Here is an 18,289-nt window from a genome sequence, read left to right as displayed (position 1 = left end):
GACTGCTCAATTTCCTTTTCATTTACATCTAGAGGCCTATTTATATCACATTGTAGGGCATAACGATTTGACTCTACAACAATGTTTGATAAAATTTTATCATCCTATATATCACGAAAATATTGAATTGGTTCTTTTACGGGCTGACCTTCATGTAGTTTTCCAGTGAATGGAACATTGATAGTGGGTATTTCATCTGGATCCTTTCTTCTCCAAATTTGGGGTCTTTTTCTATTACGATTAGCTCTAGGACCATTCGATGTGGCAGCCGCAGTGGGACCATTTTGTTCATCTGGATCTTCGGTTTCACTTTCTTCTGTAACTTCTGAATCATCTACACAGAAAAAAATGCCATTTATAAGTAAATATTTCTATATTCAGAAATAGGCCTATGATAGGTAAATAATGCGGAAATTAATTAATTTGTGTCATTGAAGTAAATTAATTTATGCTTACCGGAAAAGTCTGAATCTTGTTCTAACGCTTCAAAAGGAATTGTAGGTTCAGCTTCATTTTCTGATTCATCAGAGGATGAGCTGTCATCAGGATCAGATTCAATTGGAATTGGCGCAGCAACTCCTTTCCTCCTTCCGTAAAAGAGTTTTGAATTGAAAGATGCCATAGTATCCCTAACTTGTTTGCCTAAAAATAAAAAAAAATTGTACTTTTATAGAAGACTATTCTAATAATTTAAAGCATAGTTATACATACGCAGGTTGCCTTCGTTTATAGTAAGTACTTTTAGAAAATATTGAAAATAAATCGATATAGAAAAAAATGTTGGGAATATATTTATTATTACTATATAATAATCTTCAATAGTATATAATAATATGCAAAACCTGCAAAGTTAGCCTATTTAGTTACACAGTATATTGTATAAAAATAATGATCCATCAATCTTTACCATCTTCAAAAAATTCAATGATATTACATCAATAAATCCTATAAGGGAGAGAGGAGGAGCGAAGGAAAAAAAAAACTGTCAAAAACATAAATACACTAATCGTATAATCCCTACAATATTTAAAAATGCGGTATTGGAGTTTTCCATGGTAATTGATATAACTACAGCTATGAAAATAGGAACCAAATTTTCTATAAAAAGTACCTTTCTTTACCACCTCAACGAATTCGTCACGAATGCGTTTTTAGTCATTGTGTTCATAAAAATATAATAAATAAACTTTTTTTTGTACCATTATACTCTACGAGCAGTACATAAAAAGATATAATTATATCAAACACTTACCTCTAAAATTTTGGCTTCCAAGCAGTCACAAACAAAGGATAAACACACAAAACACTTTAATTGTTCACGCCTCACTGATGATGACAGCTCAAGTATGCATTTCTCATTAAATTGGCTGCCCAGCATCACATGTTTTCTTTAAAGCCAATGAAATACGTGGGCGTTAACAAATTCAACCAATCACATCATTTCCCAGCTTTACAGGGAAAAAACCAGTGCGCTACGAGATCGTTACAAAGCGCCGTTTAGGGTTAAAGAGAAATTCTTTTGAGAATACCACAGGATTATCACCATTTTTAGAGTTCAGTGATGATTTCTTTATTTTTTTTTGATAGCGATTTTTTTATTTTTTTGATAGCCAGACACTTATTGGGAAAAATAATGTAATTTGTTCAATCTGTAACATGCAATCCTCATTGAACAAATCCTCATTGAACAAATATTGTTAAAAATAGTATGGATAGAGGTGGCGTAGTAATGTAGACAATTTTAGTTAAGCTGCACACCATCGTTGATTTTTTAAAATAAGTCATCAGCCTCTAAACACTCTAATTTTGCTGTTGAACATAAGTTGCTTTGATTTTACTTAGGTGCATATCATTTGATAGCCTCGCCTCTCAAAAAAAAATATTTTATCTAAACCAATAATATTTTTTTGTATTGAAATCAAAATAGTCGGTAACGTACTATAACGTTTTTATAAATTTTAATATGCGTTCCTTTAGTTTTGGTGAATAGTCTATATTAATACGATGATATGATAAAGCTGAAGTTTCCTGTCTTGCAAATGTTTGTTACACGTCAAAATGACATAAAAGATGCTGTCTTTTTTATCGTTTGAAAGGATTGAGAAAATTTTAAAATAAACTTCTTATAATAAAAGTTGTTTACCTTTTTCAATTTTTATTTTAAATTTGTTAGTTTTAATTTAATCAAACCATAAATATAAAGTCATAAACTCTCCTTTACGCATTACAGTTCCAATTTGAATTTGTATTGATTGTAATAAGTTAAAGGTAATTTAAGTAAAACTTTACAATAAAAGTTTTGTTACAATGGATTTATAACAGCTTGCATTTAGCTTTCCCAAAATATGAGCTATAATTATATAAGTTCGAATTTCCCAAATGCATAGAGCTGAATCTGAGATTCTAAAAAATAATTCCTTATATGGTAGTTAATTCATTGAACCAAAAAATTTGCAAAATCGAAAAATCTATAAATTCTAGAAAATTCGATATTGATTAAGTTTAAGATGAAAATTTACTGATTGAACCTTTTGATTTAGATAAATACGTTTATTTATAAAATCATGAATAGTCAACAAACAAAAAAACAATACGACAACACCAAAAGAAAAATGTAATTTTCCTAATTTATTTTTTTGGGCATGTTTTGTTATTTGGCAGATGAATTTACATAATAATTCAGCTTAAAAGCATTTGCGCACTTTTTATACGTTTTTTGTGACAAAGACAGGTACGTTTCATAAATCCTTGTCGTAAAAGCTGACCACTGATCAGTAAGACATATACTTTTTCATACAAACACCCTTTTTACATAAAAGTTTTTAGCCTTTTTATAGTTTTGATGATATTCTGAGGAGAGAGAAAAGTTAAAAACAGGAAAAAAAAATACACACAGAGACTCATTCACCCTATCAAGTTAATAAATGATAAGGAGAGATAGGAACGAAACGAATAGTGATGGAGAACTAGAAAAGCTCAAAAATAGAGCTACGAAAGTCTTCTCATTGAGTAAACGAAAAAGTAGGAGGAAATAGACCTCTTCTTCTATAAGCGAAAAGAAAGAATGAAAAGGTAGGCTTCCTGATTAAACGAAAAAGAAGACAGAACCCTTTAACAATTAGAAATTTCCCATTCCTTACCAAGTAGTTCCCGAAGATTGCCCTTTCCTAACCAAGTAGTCCCAAGATCCTCAACCTCAATAACCAAACTCCGCATTACCTTTCCACATAACCCAAGAACCATACCTCCCTTAAACCTCCCGTAACATTACTACAGCGCCCTCAAAATATAAATCAAATTGATTTCAAGGCTTTTTTGTTCAAGATCCTGAGAATTGACAACTGATTCGATATTCATGAATTCTTCTATTTCTTTTTCATCGTTTTCATCCAAAAACATTAACTTCTTGAGTTACAAACTTCTTTTATAGCCTTTATTTTTTTAAAAGATAATTTAGGAGAATTCTGAGAGGAGTTTTACAAACATCGTTGAATTTTTATCATTAAATAATAAAATTTAATAAACGATTTTCCGTCATTGCACATTTCACCGAGATTATTTCAACAAAGATCTTTTTTTTTTTAGTTTCAACCTTAAGCTGCTGTCAACTATGAAATTAAAGGGGGATTAGCATGCCAACATTATGTAATACTGGAATATCATGATTTTATTTTTATATATTGAATTACACCCCTTGGGAGCGTAAGACTCTGGGTCTTCTTTTGCATTGTTTTTCTTTACCCTATACTTTATATAACAAGTGTCTCTTTTTCTGGGGACCTTCATGAATATGTTGTTTCTTTAGTAAAAATATTTTCATTTTTTCAATGAGGGGTGCTATGTCCCAAATTACGATATGGATCTTGAATTTAAATCAGTTTTACTAATTGTTCTTTACACCAATATCTCAAGAATTTCCATGACATCTAAACTCATCTAAACTCATCTAAACTCATAACAACTAATGATATATAGCCAATAAGAAGTTGTGACTAAACTAGCTGTTATCTATGGAATTTCAATAAGAGCAATTACGAGATCTAATTTTATATGAGAGTCAATAGCCAAATCTGCCAAACAACTACCAAAAAATCAATCCGATGTCACGGGACTTATTCGTAAAAGTTATGAAGAAAAAAAAGTACAATGTAAATTGAAAAGCTGAAGAGTAATAGATTTTAGAGTAAAAGATAAAATAGAGTTAAAGATAAAATAGAGTTAAAGATTCAGATTTACACTAGAAGAGTGGACAAGTATTTGGATGGCTATGCTAATATCAATATACATGATAAATAAAAAGAACCTTTATAACCTGCGATTAGTGAAAATTTTTGGATCTTGCTCGTTATCTGACTTTGTTGATATAGTCAAAAATTATTTAGAAAATTTTCACATTTTTTCAACTTGTCAGTAAGAGTTGTGTTGGCTAAAACAGTTGTGGTTCTTGATCTTGATAAAGAGCCACCATATATCAGAGGGTAACCAGTTAATCTTAAGACTTTAATATCATTATCATCCCACATATAGGTTTTTTGCTGCATACCTTTTATACCCTAAAGATAAAAAAAAGTGTTTTAAAATAGAATTCGGATCTTGCCAACCTAAAATGACCTTTATATCCAATTTCTATTTCTTTGAAAATTTCTCAAACATTCATTTCATTTTTATATTTTGAATTAACTTTCACATCAATTTTTTATTATTGGATCTGAATTTTAATTTCTAAAGTTTTTCAAGTTTAATTTCTTAATATCTTTATAATTTTTATATTTTCACTAAACATCCTTTCATATTTTCTAATTACTTCTAATTATCAATGTCTAAAACTTTTAAACTTAATCTTTTAAATACTTTCTTTTACAGATTTAAAAACAAACTAACATACTTTTGTATCTGCACTACTTTCTTTCAACACATTACTAGAATTATATCTTTGAATACTCCTAAACTTGTCATATATTTGTCTAGGTGAAGCATTGATTGAAGAAAGTTCCGTGATGTTAGATTTAATATTAGGTAAAGTTGCTGATCCATTTTTAGATTAAAATGGCTTCAGAACACTTATTTCATCTTTAGACCATTTCTTTTTTGGGGTAGATACAGTGTGAGCTGGAAAGAAATGTTCTCTTAGAACTTGAACACCAACTATTAATGACTTTTCCTTTTGTCTGGTGTAATAATGCTCTTCTTCAGTTTTACTGCTATGCATCATTGTGTCTGCAACTTTCTGTGTAAAGTCACTTACTTTATCTTACGAGGGTTGAAGCTGTTCTTCGAACATCGTTAAAACATAATCTTCGTTGAATATTTTTACCAATTATTTCTGCTTTGCACCACAAATGATGAAGTCTTGTACTGATATCTCCTGAGGCCATGCGTTTTCCACTCCAGGACAGGAGCAAGTTATCGTCTTGCACGACCAACTTACTTCGAGCTGAATTGACAAATACTTTTTGCCAATCAAATTGATAGTTTAACAAGGTAACTTTGGCTGGACCATAAACCTCCACAGTTTTATGGTCCCAAACACTTATTTCCCAAAGGTCTTCTGTAAGTTTTTTTGCCTTTAGATATTCATTCATTTTCATATTGGTAACAACCTCTGATCTGTGAGCATTTCCAAATGTTATGACTATATACAAATGATCTCTCATGCAGCAATATGATGTTCGGGTAATAGGTAACGTTGAGTTTGAATTTAGCTCTTTAATTAAAGCAATTGCTTTTTAGCATGTTCATGACTATGACACAACTCGACTTGGTCAGGTGTTATTAACATTTCAAGGTCTGTTTCTTTTGTTTTCTGCTTATGCAGTTTTTCAACTGGAAGATAACTTTTTCTCCACGCATCGACCTTCAATTGCACTCTATTTATTTTTTCACTTTCTACATTTTCAATTTTTATATTCTCTGCAAAAAGGAATTTAAAAAGTCCATAAAAGAATACAAGTATTTTCTTATAGAAATTGCTTTAGTTCTTCGATTGATATAGTAACTCATTAAATAATTGTCACGCAAATACTTTTTAGGATCTTTAAAAATGTTTGCAATGGTATAAACTGCCCCAACAGCAACAAAAATGCGGCGAATATCTTGCACGACTTTAATGTTTGATCTTGCTTTTCGTCCACAGTCAGTTCCAGTCAGGTAGTTGTAAAAGTTTATTAGATGCTTTCCAAAAGCTGGTGAACCCGTTACTTTTTCTGTTTCTGAAGCTTCTAAAACACAATCTGAGTCAGAGTCAGAGCTAGAGACATTACTTAAGCCGCTAAGATCACTAGAATAATGCTCTGTTTCTTGCATATCATCTAAATGACTAATCTCACTAGTTGGTTGGAAACTAATTGGATGTTCGTAAGTGTTCTTAATTTTATTTTCTTTGTAAGGTTCAGAAACAATTGCTGATTGTGAAGTTAAATTTTCAATACTGCTTACTTCAACCTGTTTTTCTAGGTTTATAATTTTTTTATCTGGTGATTTTAAAACCTGTTTTTAATTATAAAGAAAATTTTTGGCTTTAAAATTTGGTTTTAAAAAGTTTTTCACAACTTATTTAATGATTTAAACCAGAAACATGTTCATTTAAAGTGTTTTCTTGTAACTGTGATTTAGTAAAAATTTTAAGTATTTAACTGTCTCACTATGTTAACACAGCTCACTAAAAAAGTATCAAGGTAAACTCTGACAGTGATAATGATAAATAGTGCTGGGTACAGTATTTATTTCAACAAATAGTGAACATTGAGCATTAAGAAATTTGTTTTTTAACATTTATTAAGCTTGTTAAACATCTCAATAAGAATAATGAAACTTACTCTGAAGATTCTATTTGAGGCACATCTTTAAATAGCAACGAAACATTCACTGTATCACACCTAAAACAATCAGTTTTAAGAAACAAATCACACTTTTTGTTTAGTATCATCCTTGAGACAAATAGTTTAAATAAATTAAAAGCAAAATGCTTGAAGATTTTCAATTTTTTTTTATATGTGGAAAGGTTAAAACTCAATGCAATACTAGAGATAAAAGGGAATTATCAAACAATAGAGTAATTAGATTAGTCGGCTTGTTATCACTCTTAAAACAATTAGTGTGAAAAAAATCAAAACATTGAAAAGGTTTCTAAACTTAAATGTGTAGGAAAAAATAAACTCACTGAGATACTTGGTATATAAAACCGTCATAGAACAATGGAACAATCATATTTGAAGGTTTAGTATCACACCTAAGACAATCAGTTGGAATATAATAAAAACAGAGGCCATGAAAACATTTTTAAATTCATATATGTAGAAAAGTTTTAACTCACTGAAAAACTTGGGATGTTGTAGCATCATGGAACAACGAAGGATTCATGGTTATCTAATTTAGAATCCCACCTAAAATAATGAACATTTTCAATATCATATCTGGGAGCAATATATCATATATCTAAAAAGAAATCACACACTTAAAAGCAGCAATGTTAAGGGAATATCTATGTTGGCGAAATATACTTAAAATATATACAGAAAATAAGAAATGGTTGGTAGGTAAAATCTGCAAACAAAGAAAAATTCAACCTTGTAAAATCAATAGGATCCGATTCATTTTCATATAAACATGGTGATCTTTTATATGGAACTACCTCATTTAATAGTGATTCATCAGTATTGCTAAAAGTAAGTGAAAAAAAATTAAATTAAAGCATAATAATTGCAGTAAATATCCTGGTGTTTTTAAATTTTACTTTAAAATACATTAAAATCATTAGTCACACACTTCAAGCAACTGTTGTTTATCGTAATTGAAAAAACAAAACAAGTAGTACAGTACTTTTCTGCCACTGGTGATTTCTTTTTACTTCAACTTTTATGCAACATTAATACTGTAATACAGTCCTGCTAACAAAAGACATTACCAGCAACTTTTACTAATTTTTTATATCTAAATACACTTAAGAATTCTACTCAATTCTTTGTAAAGTTTATTTTAAACGTTCTTGTTTATACTTCATTTTAGGATATAATCCACAAAAAGCAATTCTGTTAATAAAGTATTATTTTACCTTAAATAAGATGCTTCAGTAACTGGAAGATTTTCTTTGAGATTTAAAGATTCAAATACCTGAAAAATTTGTTTGGAATAGTAAAACTTTAAGTAAAGTAAAACTTATGGGACAGTGCAACTTATGTGAAAGTAGAACTTATGGGATGTTAAAACTTATGAAATAGCAAGATTAAAATTTTTAAAGGTAAATAGTTATGAATATTTATCTAAGTTTCTGAAAATAAAGAAAACAAAGCTTAAATATATGTTAATTTAAAAGTTAACTTAATTTTGAATTTTGAAAATTTAATTTAGATTTTCAAAGTATAAAACTTACTTATAGATGATGCATTCAAAAATTCTTTTTTAAATAGAAGAGAAAAAACAATGCATAAATACAGAAACAAGAAAATCACTCTCAATCATATACAATATTTTGCAAGTTAGTTAAATTGAAACACTTTATTTAGAAACTATGCTGTTTAAATTGTAAAAATAAATTGGATTTAACACAATAAACATGTGAACACAACTTATTATTTGCAACAAAGAATTTTTTAAATTTTTAGCATGAAAATAGATTCCCTGCAATATTATAATTTTGTGTAGTTTTAGTAATCTATCAAATTTTCGTATTAAAAAAAAAAAACTGTCATAAAAATATAAACAGAATACCTTTCCATAAAGTGTTTCTTTAACTTCTTCCAGAGTAAATGGTTTCAAATAGCTCTCCTAAAAAGAAAGAGATTTTTAAGCCACAGCACCTTCTTAAAGTATCTGGGTTTGTGGATAACAAGTGATGTTTACAAATAAAAGTTAAGTTTAAACAAAATATCTCAGAGGTAACAAAACCATCTCTTCAAAACCAGCAAAATCAATATCTTTCACCATATCACTTTCAATTGATAATATAGCCAGATCAGAAAGTCTTGGCGCTTGTATGGTTTCGCACCCCACCCCCCCCCACCCCTTTTTTTTTGGCAGATTCTAGAAGATCTTTGTCTGAAACGGAAAAAAATGGTATTCATTTTTATTTTTGACAGAGAGAAAGTACTCTAATTCCATTTTTCCGTTAAAAACGACACTTTTAACTCCATTTTGAAAATTTTTAATGAAAGTTTTAAAACCATTAATTCAAACCGCTGAAACTAATTATCTAGTTTTTACAAGCGTTAAGAGATACAAAGAACAAAAAAATGGCTTAAATTAAAACATTAACTGGAAAGCTACTAAATTTATTAGTTACATTATATAAAGAAATATAAACCAACAACTAATGAGTTGTTTTCATCAAATAGTTTTACGAACACCTAATTTACTTGATATTTAGTAGCAATTTGATTCCAAAAGTGAAAAAACGCATGCTCTTTAAATCTCTGCATCCACATGAATTCGCTAAGATAGTCAGGAATCATGTCTCTATATGTTCCAAACATTGCTTTAAACTTTGCTTTGCTGCGACACCACATTGCTTCAATTCGATTAGTTATCACGTTTGTTGCCGGATCTACAAAGTAAAGCAAGTGGTTCACTGCACCATGCTGAAAGCCTTGGGCTCCAAGAGTGTTATAAGCACCCCACATTAGGGTGATCCATTTAAAACTTTTTTTTGAAATTTTAATCGGGGTTTTTAACAGTGATAAAATTTGATCTAAAAACCCTAAATACAGAAAATTTTGAATTAAGGACAATTTTAGATCCCCAACAAATAATTGGAAGTTAGAAAAACGGATTGCGCAAGTGTTGCGCAACTTTTTTATTCTCTAATTGTTATAGTTACTTAATGGGGTTTACACAATTTAACTACTAACCATTAAAAAACAATTATAAAAATTTTTATTAATTTATGACTATTTGTAAATATCCCACAAAAGATTTATTGAAGTACTAATAAATATACAATTAATAACTTCACTGAAATTTTATTTGTTTGTTTGTTGAAAATTAATTTCAATTGATTTCTTTGAGAAACATGCACCTTTAAACTGTTTCGATGCTTTTCCACAGCTTGAGCAAGTTGTTCTCTGTAGTGAATCAAAACATTTGTCTTTGATGTCTCCTTTAAGCTTGATAACTCGCTCTGCAATATCGTTGACACAAGAAACATTGCACACAAATTTTTTTGCGGCGTTTAAGTCCTCGATTTGGTTCCAATCTTTTGATGGAACGTTTAGCAATTCTTGGGGTCTGTTTAATTTTAACAAACGAAAAAGCAACCATGACTTTTCGCCAATAGAAGACGATAAAAAAGATTTTTCTTCGTTGCGCCAAATAATACTCGGAGTCTTCGGTTTATATCGAGTAAATATTTTAGGTCTTGGTAAGTTTATAAGTTTCTGACCCATAATAGTCTTTTCTGCATAACTCACAGAGTCGTCGAACAAGGAAAAGACTACTGGCTCCTCAGATAAGTATCGAAAGTGTCTTTCAAAAGACTTGATGGTTTCCTCTGCACTTTCAAGGTTGATTGATATAAATTTCCTCATTAAATAAAAGAAATTTAGGTCATTAGCTGGAGCAGCTGAAGTAATAGCAAATTGAAGAAAGTACTTTGCGTAAAAAAGACAAATGTATTCAGCCATCCTCTCAACCTTTCTTGCCTCTTCATCAGTAAGTTCAAAAGTACGAAATAGTAGGAATATTGTTCTATAACAAATGGCTTTTGACATCCATCTTGCTTGATAATCAGAACCAGCATACCGAGTGCGGAAACTTCTTTTAATATGTCCACCAAAACAAAAAAGAGTAAGCTCCACTAGTTCACGATAGTCCTCACGAGGAAATGTTTTTCTCTCCAAGCAATCAATTGCCCATTTCTTTACTTCAAGTGCTTGTTGAAATAAAAAACTATTTTGATCATGATGCCAGTCCCACGCTCTAAGTTCTTTTATATTCTTGTTAAGGTTATGAAATTCATCTAATGCTTTTTTTTCTCTTTCACTGAAAAAATTTTATCTCTTTCATCTTCTTTCGTAATATCTGAAGAAAATTCGTCGCCCTCTTTGACTTCATTATTATCAACAATGGCTAAACATTTCAGTTGCTGTTTCTTAATATGCAGTTCCTTTGTTTTCCTTTTTTTCCTGACACTGTAGTTTGATGTAGCGTTGTCGCTCTTTTTCAGCAAGTATTTAGTCAACTCCAGCCGTTGAGCCCACTTGAGGAAACTTTCGTTGGCTTTTTAGAAATTCCCAGTCAATAAGCCACTCGTCGTTACCAGAGTGTTTCAGCAATGTGTAAGTGTCTGTATGTGATATATCAAACAGACTGTCCAGTTTAATTGTAAAAGTTTTTGCTTTTTGCTTTACTTTTCTTTCTTGTCTTCTGCTTTCAGGAATTTTTTTCAGTGTCTCATTCTTTTACCAAACGGACAATCTGATCAGCGAAGTCCTTCCTGTTATGCTTCGTTAGAATACGAGCAGGTAACCAAAAGTTTTCAACAATTTCGCTAACTAGATGATTTGCAATGAGCTTTGTTTCTTTTCTAGGATTGTTTTCTCTCTCAAAAAGATATTTTTGCAATACAGCTTTATTCAACGGTAGCTTTCCTCCTTTAAAGTTTTCTAAGGAAAAACGAACAATCCAATGGTTTAAACGAGAAGAACGTCTGCTCTTTAATTTGGGAGCCATTGTCGTGGTTTAACACAAGACTGAAGCTTGTAATATAAGCTCTGTTACTGACTATACGTTTAGAAATATACTTCGCAGCATTAAAATGATACAAAATAAGGTTCATTTAAAGCGCTGTAAATTAAACTTATTAACGTTGCGGCATGTTTTTAAGAACTATTGTTGTGTCAAGAGAATTATGACTTAATCACTTCCTTAAGTGCAATTTCACAATATTAAATTCATAATGGAACAAAAGTATCGATATTGTAATGTTTGAAATATATTGGAATAAGAGTAACTAAACTGAATTATGTTAAGCAATATCTGTGGTGTTTTAAAACAAATCTCTTGTGGAAAAAGTACAATTAGACGTAAATTAATAACTTTTTGTAGAATTATTCCTTAGTGAGTCAAATAAATTGTGTGAACCCCCTTAAGAAAAAACAAGCCCACATATCACTCCTAACTTCCGTGCCTTGAAAAATGAAATATTCAAATGTGAATTAGAGCACTTTTTCTTTATCAAAAATAAAAATGAATACCATTATATTCCGTTTCAGACAAAGATCTTCCAGAATCTGCAAAAAAAAAGGGGGATGCGAAACCAGACAAGCGCCAAAGACTGCTCCATGGTTAATCGCAAATAGTTCTTTATAAGTTTCAGTTTTGAAAAGTAGACACACAGATCGTAAGAAATAACTGTAGGCTTAGTGAGAGTGTTGGGAGAGATTCAAGGAAATTCCAGTCAACTATGATTTTTAAAATATCAAATATTGACCAGTCTTTAGCTTTGTGGATATCAACATCTACCGCCGTCTTGTGTCTTCTCAGTCTTGGTATTCCTTTTAAAAGCTCTACTTCGGATAGCTCATCATAGATAGTGGTTGATTTTGGAACTGACACCCTCAACTCCTTTTCAGTTGCTGAAAGAAGACTCTTGGCTTGAACAGCTTCAAACATATTTGCTACTTCCTTGATTGCTGTTGATCAGGTCTGCAGTTCAGAAATATAACGATCAATACACTTCAGCATCGCCCCATTGTTTTCATCTTGCATAGTGAGTCCAGCATCTCTGAGTTGTTCCCCTGTCGTTCTCTTATTGAACCTTAATCTTCTTTCTACTAATATTCCATGGTCTGCTTTTAAAAGTGCCTCTTCATCTGCATGCTCCACTAATTGACTGTGCTTTTCATGCTGAAAAAGTCTTAATGCCTCTAACTTAATTACTACTTTGTCAAGTGTTAAGCCTTTAGTCAGCAGATACTACTATGTCGAATTAACTTCCTCAAGTACAGCAGCCCAAAAGTAAAGGTAGAACAGAAACGTGAAATTACAGATAGCAGGTAAAAGACCTTGTGCTGCACCTCTTGTTTCCACATTTTCACGAAGATCACATAGAGCTGAATTTTTTAAAATGTCTAAACAGAGGTCATCAGCTTTTTTACCTTTTAAAGGAAAAAATCACAGAAACACTTCTCTCACTTCAAATATCCCGTTTAGGATTTTCACATATCTGATCACCTCAGACATCTGGTCAGTATGTAATATGTCAGGTGTGGTGTCAAACATGATTCCAAAATACCTTGCAGCCTTTATATAATTTTAAAAAAATTCCTTCTCATGATTTGCCAGAGCAGCTATAAATTCATTCTGAGTTTCTGTTGAAAGATAAGATTCAGTCACAGATCCTTTTACTGTTGCAGATTTACTTTGCGTTAATATCATTAAGTGTGCTTTTTACACTGGGTCATATTTAAAAAGCATCTTTTCCATCTCAAGAAAGTTTCCTTAATTCAAAGAAGATGCATCTCCCTTATGGCCACAAAATGCTAGATTTTGCTCAGCAAGAAACAATGGGATATCAAGCAACCTGTGCAAGATATCCCTCCATATTTTTTTTATACCTATTCATTACAGCAACACAGTGTGGGAACCAGTGTTTTTCAAAGCTTAAGGCCTGCTGCCAATGTTTTTCATTTTTTAAGGCAATCTAGATGGTCATCTGATATCTCATGATTATGTAATTTTGGACTCAGCTTCCACCTTCGCTGAAACCTAGTGACAAATGTTGATGTTTGTTCTGTTAAATTGACAGTAAAGAGTTTTTTTTTTTTTTGTATCATCTAAATTTAAAATTTAATTTAATGGCTGAGAAATTCAGTTATAACTGTGAGTTTTTTTTTAAAAAAAATCAAGTCTTAAAAATAAATTTACTTTTATTTTGAATATTTTTCTTTTGAAATAACATTATTAAGAAAAGAAACATTATCCTTAACTAGATTATAAAAATGTCAGCATTTTAAGTTAGACTTGTATTTAATAGTTGTCAATGAATCAATTGTCTCAATATCAAGTCGATTTTTGTTGCCTCCACAAATCTTATTATTTATCGAAAACAATCTCTCAACTTCTCCTGATGAGCCAGCCAAACAAAATGCAAACTCTGTTAATTTTTCTAAATTAATCTAAGTTTTAAGTTTGACAAGCTTAATAAGTTTTGTATAACATAACCACGCATTAAGCCATATTCATCAAATAGTAAATTTACATAATTGTGAGGAGGGAAAACTAAAATAAAAAACGACGATCGATAGAAAAACATACACAAGATGATTCACAGACTCTTCACATAAATAAGTGATAAAGCGTTAGAAGTTAAATACAACTGTGGAAAAACGTAAACACGAAGACGCGTAAATGTTAAAGCGATAATAAGAAAAGCTAAAAAACAACGATCGGAAAAGACACATACAAGATGACTCGTCCACTATTCACATAAATAAATGATAAAGCAAAAAGAATTAAGTTAAAAACAACAACTGAGAAAAGACGTAAACGTGGAGATTCGTAAACGATAAAGCGACAATTAAAAAGTCAAAAACAACGATCAGAAAAGACTTATACACGATGATTCACCAATCTATCACGTAAGTAGACGATAAAACGGAAAGAAGAAAAGTTAAATACAACTGAGAAAAGACGTAAACACGAAGACTCATAAACCTGCCATATAAATAAATGAAAAGATATCGCAACAGGAAAACAAGCAAAAACTATAAAAGCTCAAAAAAAGAAGGACTCAAAGAGTTAAGTGGAGAGAGAGTTAAGTGGAGAGAGAGTTAAGAGGAGAAGAATTAGAGTTTTTAAGTGAAGTTTTTGGGAGAAGAGAAAGAGTTTTTGAAGAAGAGATTTAAAAGAGAATTTTAAGAGAAAGTTTTTGAAGAAGAGATTTAAAAGAGAATTTTAAGAGAAAGAGTTTAAAAGAGATTTAAAAGAAGATTTTTATGAGAAAAGAGTTATAAGAGATTTAAAGAGGATTTTAAAGAAGAAAAAGAATTTTGTGGTAAGAAGAGTATTTTGATGAATAAACAGTTTAATAAGCAGTTGAATAAAAGAAGAAAAGAAGATTTTAATATTGATTCTTGGAGAATAACCAGAAGATTTAATTAAAGAAGAGATATTTGTAATAAAAGAAGATATAAAAGAAAGAGGAGTAATTGAAATAAAAAGTATTGAACACTGCAAGAAGCGTAAGAGAATATTATTTGTATTATATAAAAGTTGGAAGAGTAAGAGTGCTACCATTACACATTAATAGAATATTTGTTGATTCTTATTATATTATAGAATATACTGAGGACGGCGATTATAAGTTTAGCCCTTTTAGATTAAACCTTGCCCATTCCTAACCAAACTATCCCTAAACCTCGCCCTAACCTAACCAAGTACTTCCCAGACCACTAACCTCGTTCCCAACCTCCATATACTTAATCCAAACATAACACCAAACCCAAACTTCCCCTTCCCCTTCCCCTTTACTGCAAAAAAGAAAATAATAATAATTAAAAACGCCACCCTCACATAATAATATTATTGAACTTCTCTCCATATCTTTTCTTAACATATTGAGTTGATGATTCGACATCATTCCAATCAGGATATTTATTCATTATCATCCTAATAAAAACTTGCAAACCGTCTGTTGAATTTTCCCATAACTGAATATAATTGATTATAGTTTCATAAAATTCATTCACTTTGATCATTACTTGATTTTTCGTAGATTCAATTAGCTTTTGAAGTTTAGGTTTGGAATTAGTAGGTAGAAATCTAAATGCTTTTCTATTTATTATTTTTCCTTTCAATATTTTCATTTGATATACTGCTTCAAAACTTGTTGTAGATGATGATTCAATAAGTTTTATTGAATCATTGAAATTTTTAAGCTGATTTCGAATAAATAACATCCAAACTTTATTTTCACTGTTCTCAAAAAAAGATTTGATAATTGGTGGACACTTTGTTAATGATGCAAAGTAATCCTTCAAAGAATTGAAAAACTCAGTTAAACAAAATATTACCGGTTGAAGTGTTAAAAAGCGTGTGCTTGAATGGTTTAACAAAGGTTTATAATATGAATGAACTTCATCACAAAACTGTTTGAATTTTTCTGTTCTCAGGGTGTAAATATTAAAATGTTTATAAATTTTAACAACAATTGCTTCAATACCAATATCAAACGTATCACATCCTGCATTTGAAGCATTATGTGCTATATGAGCCATACATCCATTTCCAACAATTTCTCTTTTAAAATCGTTTTGAAGCTTACGCTAGTCATTATTGACATAATTACGATTGACTCTACCGAAATTCAAATTTGTATTGTCAGCTGTGAAAGTAACTACATTTTCCTTTAAATTTTGTTTTTCAGTTCTTTCTAAAGTTAAATTAGAAATTGTTGTTGACTGTTAATTTAGAATTGTTTGGAGTGAAATTTTTTTGTTAAGAACACCAATGATTGGATTAAAGAATCATGCAATTACATTTAAAACTTTAATGCTCTTATGATTGGAAGTATCTGTTACGAGAGCTTTAAAATTAGCCTTTTTTAGTTCACTTTTTGTTTTCACATCAATAAACGATGCAATTACTTGTGTTATGACAGCAGCTGTTTTGGTTTTTCCAAGTGTAAACTTTTTTTCAAAAAAATTTCGTAATAATTCTGAAGTAAAATCATTAGAACGAAATGATAAATGATGTTTACCCGGTGAACAGAAGGACACCCATAGCACGTCCTAAAGACATCCGTTTCGGACCGGTAGATGTCCCAACTGGACGAAGCCGAGACGTCCAAGGGACGTACCAAGTTAAACGCTTTGTGTCCGTCCCAAAGGGACAAAATAAAGACGTTACTAGGACGTCATCGTTTTCTCCGTCTTACAGACATTTTTATTTTAGGTTTTTTTTTTATAAAAAAGATATGTTAAAATCCCCTGTTTATGACTATACCAGACTAATTTCCAGTAATAATATTAATTAATAACTAATCGAGTTATAAATAACAAACTAACTATATTGCTAATTTGTAATTGTCTTCAGTAAGTACTCTTCTCTCTCGGTACAGAGAACAATGCTTATTCATAAAAAAAAAAGACAACAAATTTACTCAGTGGCCAAAGCGACGTCGCTAGGGCCTACCGCAATACCTTTAAAACTTCCGCTTTGATATCGACTACCGTAACCTCGCTTCTTTTCGTCATGACGCTAGCTAAATAGACGTTGTAAGTATAAAGGCATAAATATGTAAAGAACAACTTTAATTTATTTTGAATTTCAAATCATATAAGTAAAGTTATTTCGGTTACAAAAACAAGCAACTAATGAAATTTAAAAAAAATAATCCATGAACTACCCGACAAGAACAGCTTAAATTAACTGAAAACGTTAAAAACTTTTAGAAAACTAGACCCATTTACCATCTTTATAGGTAAATAAAACAGACTTATATTAAGTCTGTTTTGTTACTTCAGGGTTTCTTCAATGTCGAAATCAGCTAAATTGTTGTCAAATTTAGTATCCAATTGTTAAAGGGATATATATATATATATATATATATATATATATATATATATATATATATATATATATATCCCTTTAACAATTGGATCCTCATAAAAACATTTAATCAGAAAAATAAGTCATCATAAAACCAGTAAGATCCTTAAAAAAAACCCTGAAATCAACAAAATTTCTGTCCCCTAATAATTATAGCCACTAAAACTGTGATCTCCTAAAAATTAGAAAAATGAAATCAACAATTTTCTTTTATTGATTTTAATGGAGACTAAAAAGTTGCTTAGTAATTTAGCAAATGTCATTTTTTTTTTTTAAATTTGAAATTCTTAGTGATTATCAAATATCTGGAAACATGAGTGTGCTACAGACAAGTATATGACATATTTGGTAATTGATTATGTCAATGTGATGTGTAAAAAAATTTGAGTACCTAATTCTCTTGCATCACCTTGTGCCAAATACTTTTTAAAATTTAGGCAGAAAAAACCAAGCTCAATCAATCAATCTATAATAAGTGCAGACTTTGGTGCAAAGTGTTGCGACTGCTATAGAGGCCTAAAAAATGTTTACAACCTCCTTAAGAAAATACATTACATTTAAAATATATATATTTGAGTTCTTTGTTGTGGAGGGAGCCTATTTAAGAATATGACATGTCCAGCTCGCCATCGCTGTATGGAGGATATTACAGTCATTTTATTGGTTGTATCCATATCATCATCAAAATATATTGATAAATAAATATTCTTAATTATCAAATATGCATATGCAAACTTACATCAGTTCT

This window comes from Hydra viridissima, unplaced genomic scaffold (genome assembly GCF_058129835.1).
Source record: "Hydra viridissima isolate aposymbiotic clone 2 unplaced genomic scaffold, HvirCarnegie_v1 scaffold_12, whole genome shotgun sequence".
Classification (NCBI taxonomy): Eukaryota; Metazoa; Cnidaria; class Hydrozoa; order Anthoathecata; family Hydridae; genus Hydra; species Hydra viridissima.
This window is presented reverse-complemented; position numbering follows the sequence as displayed.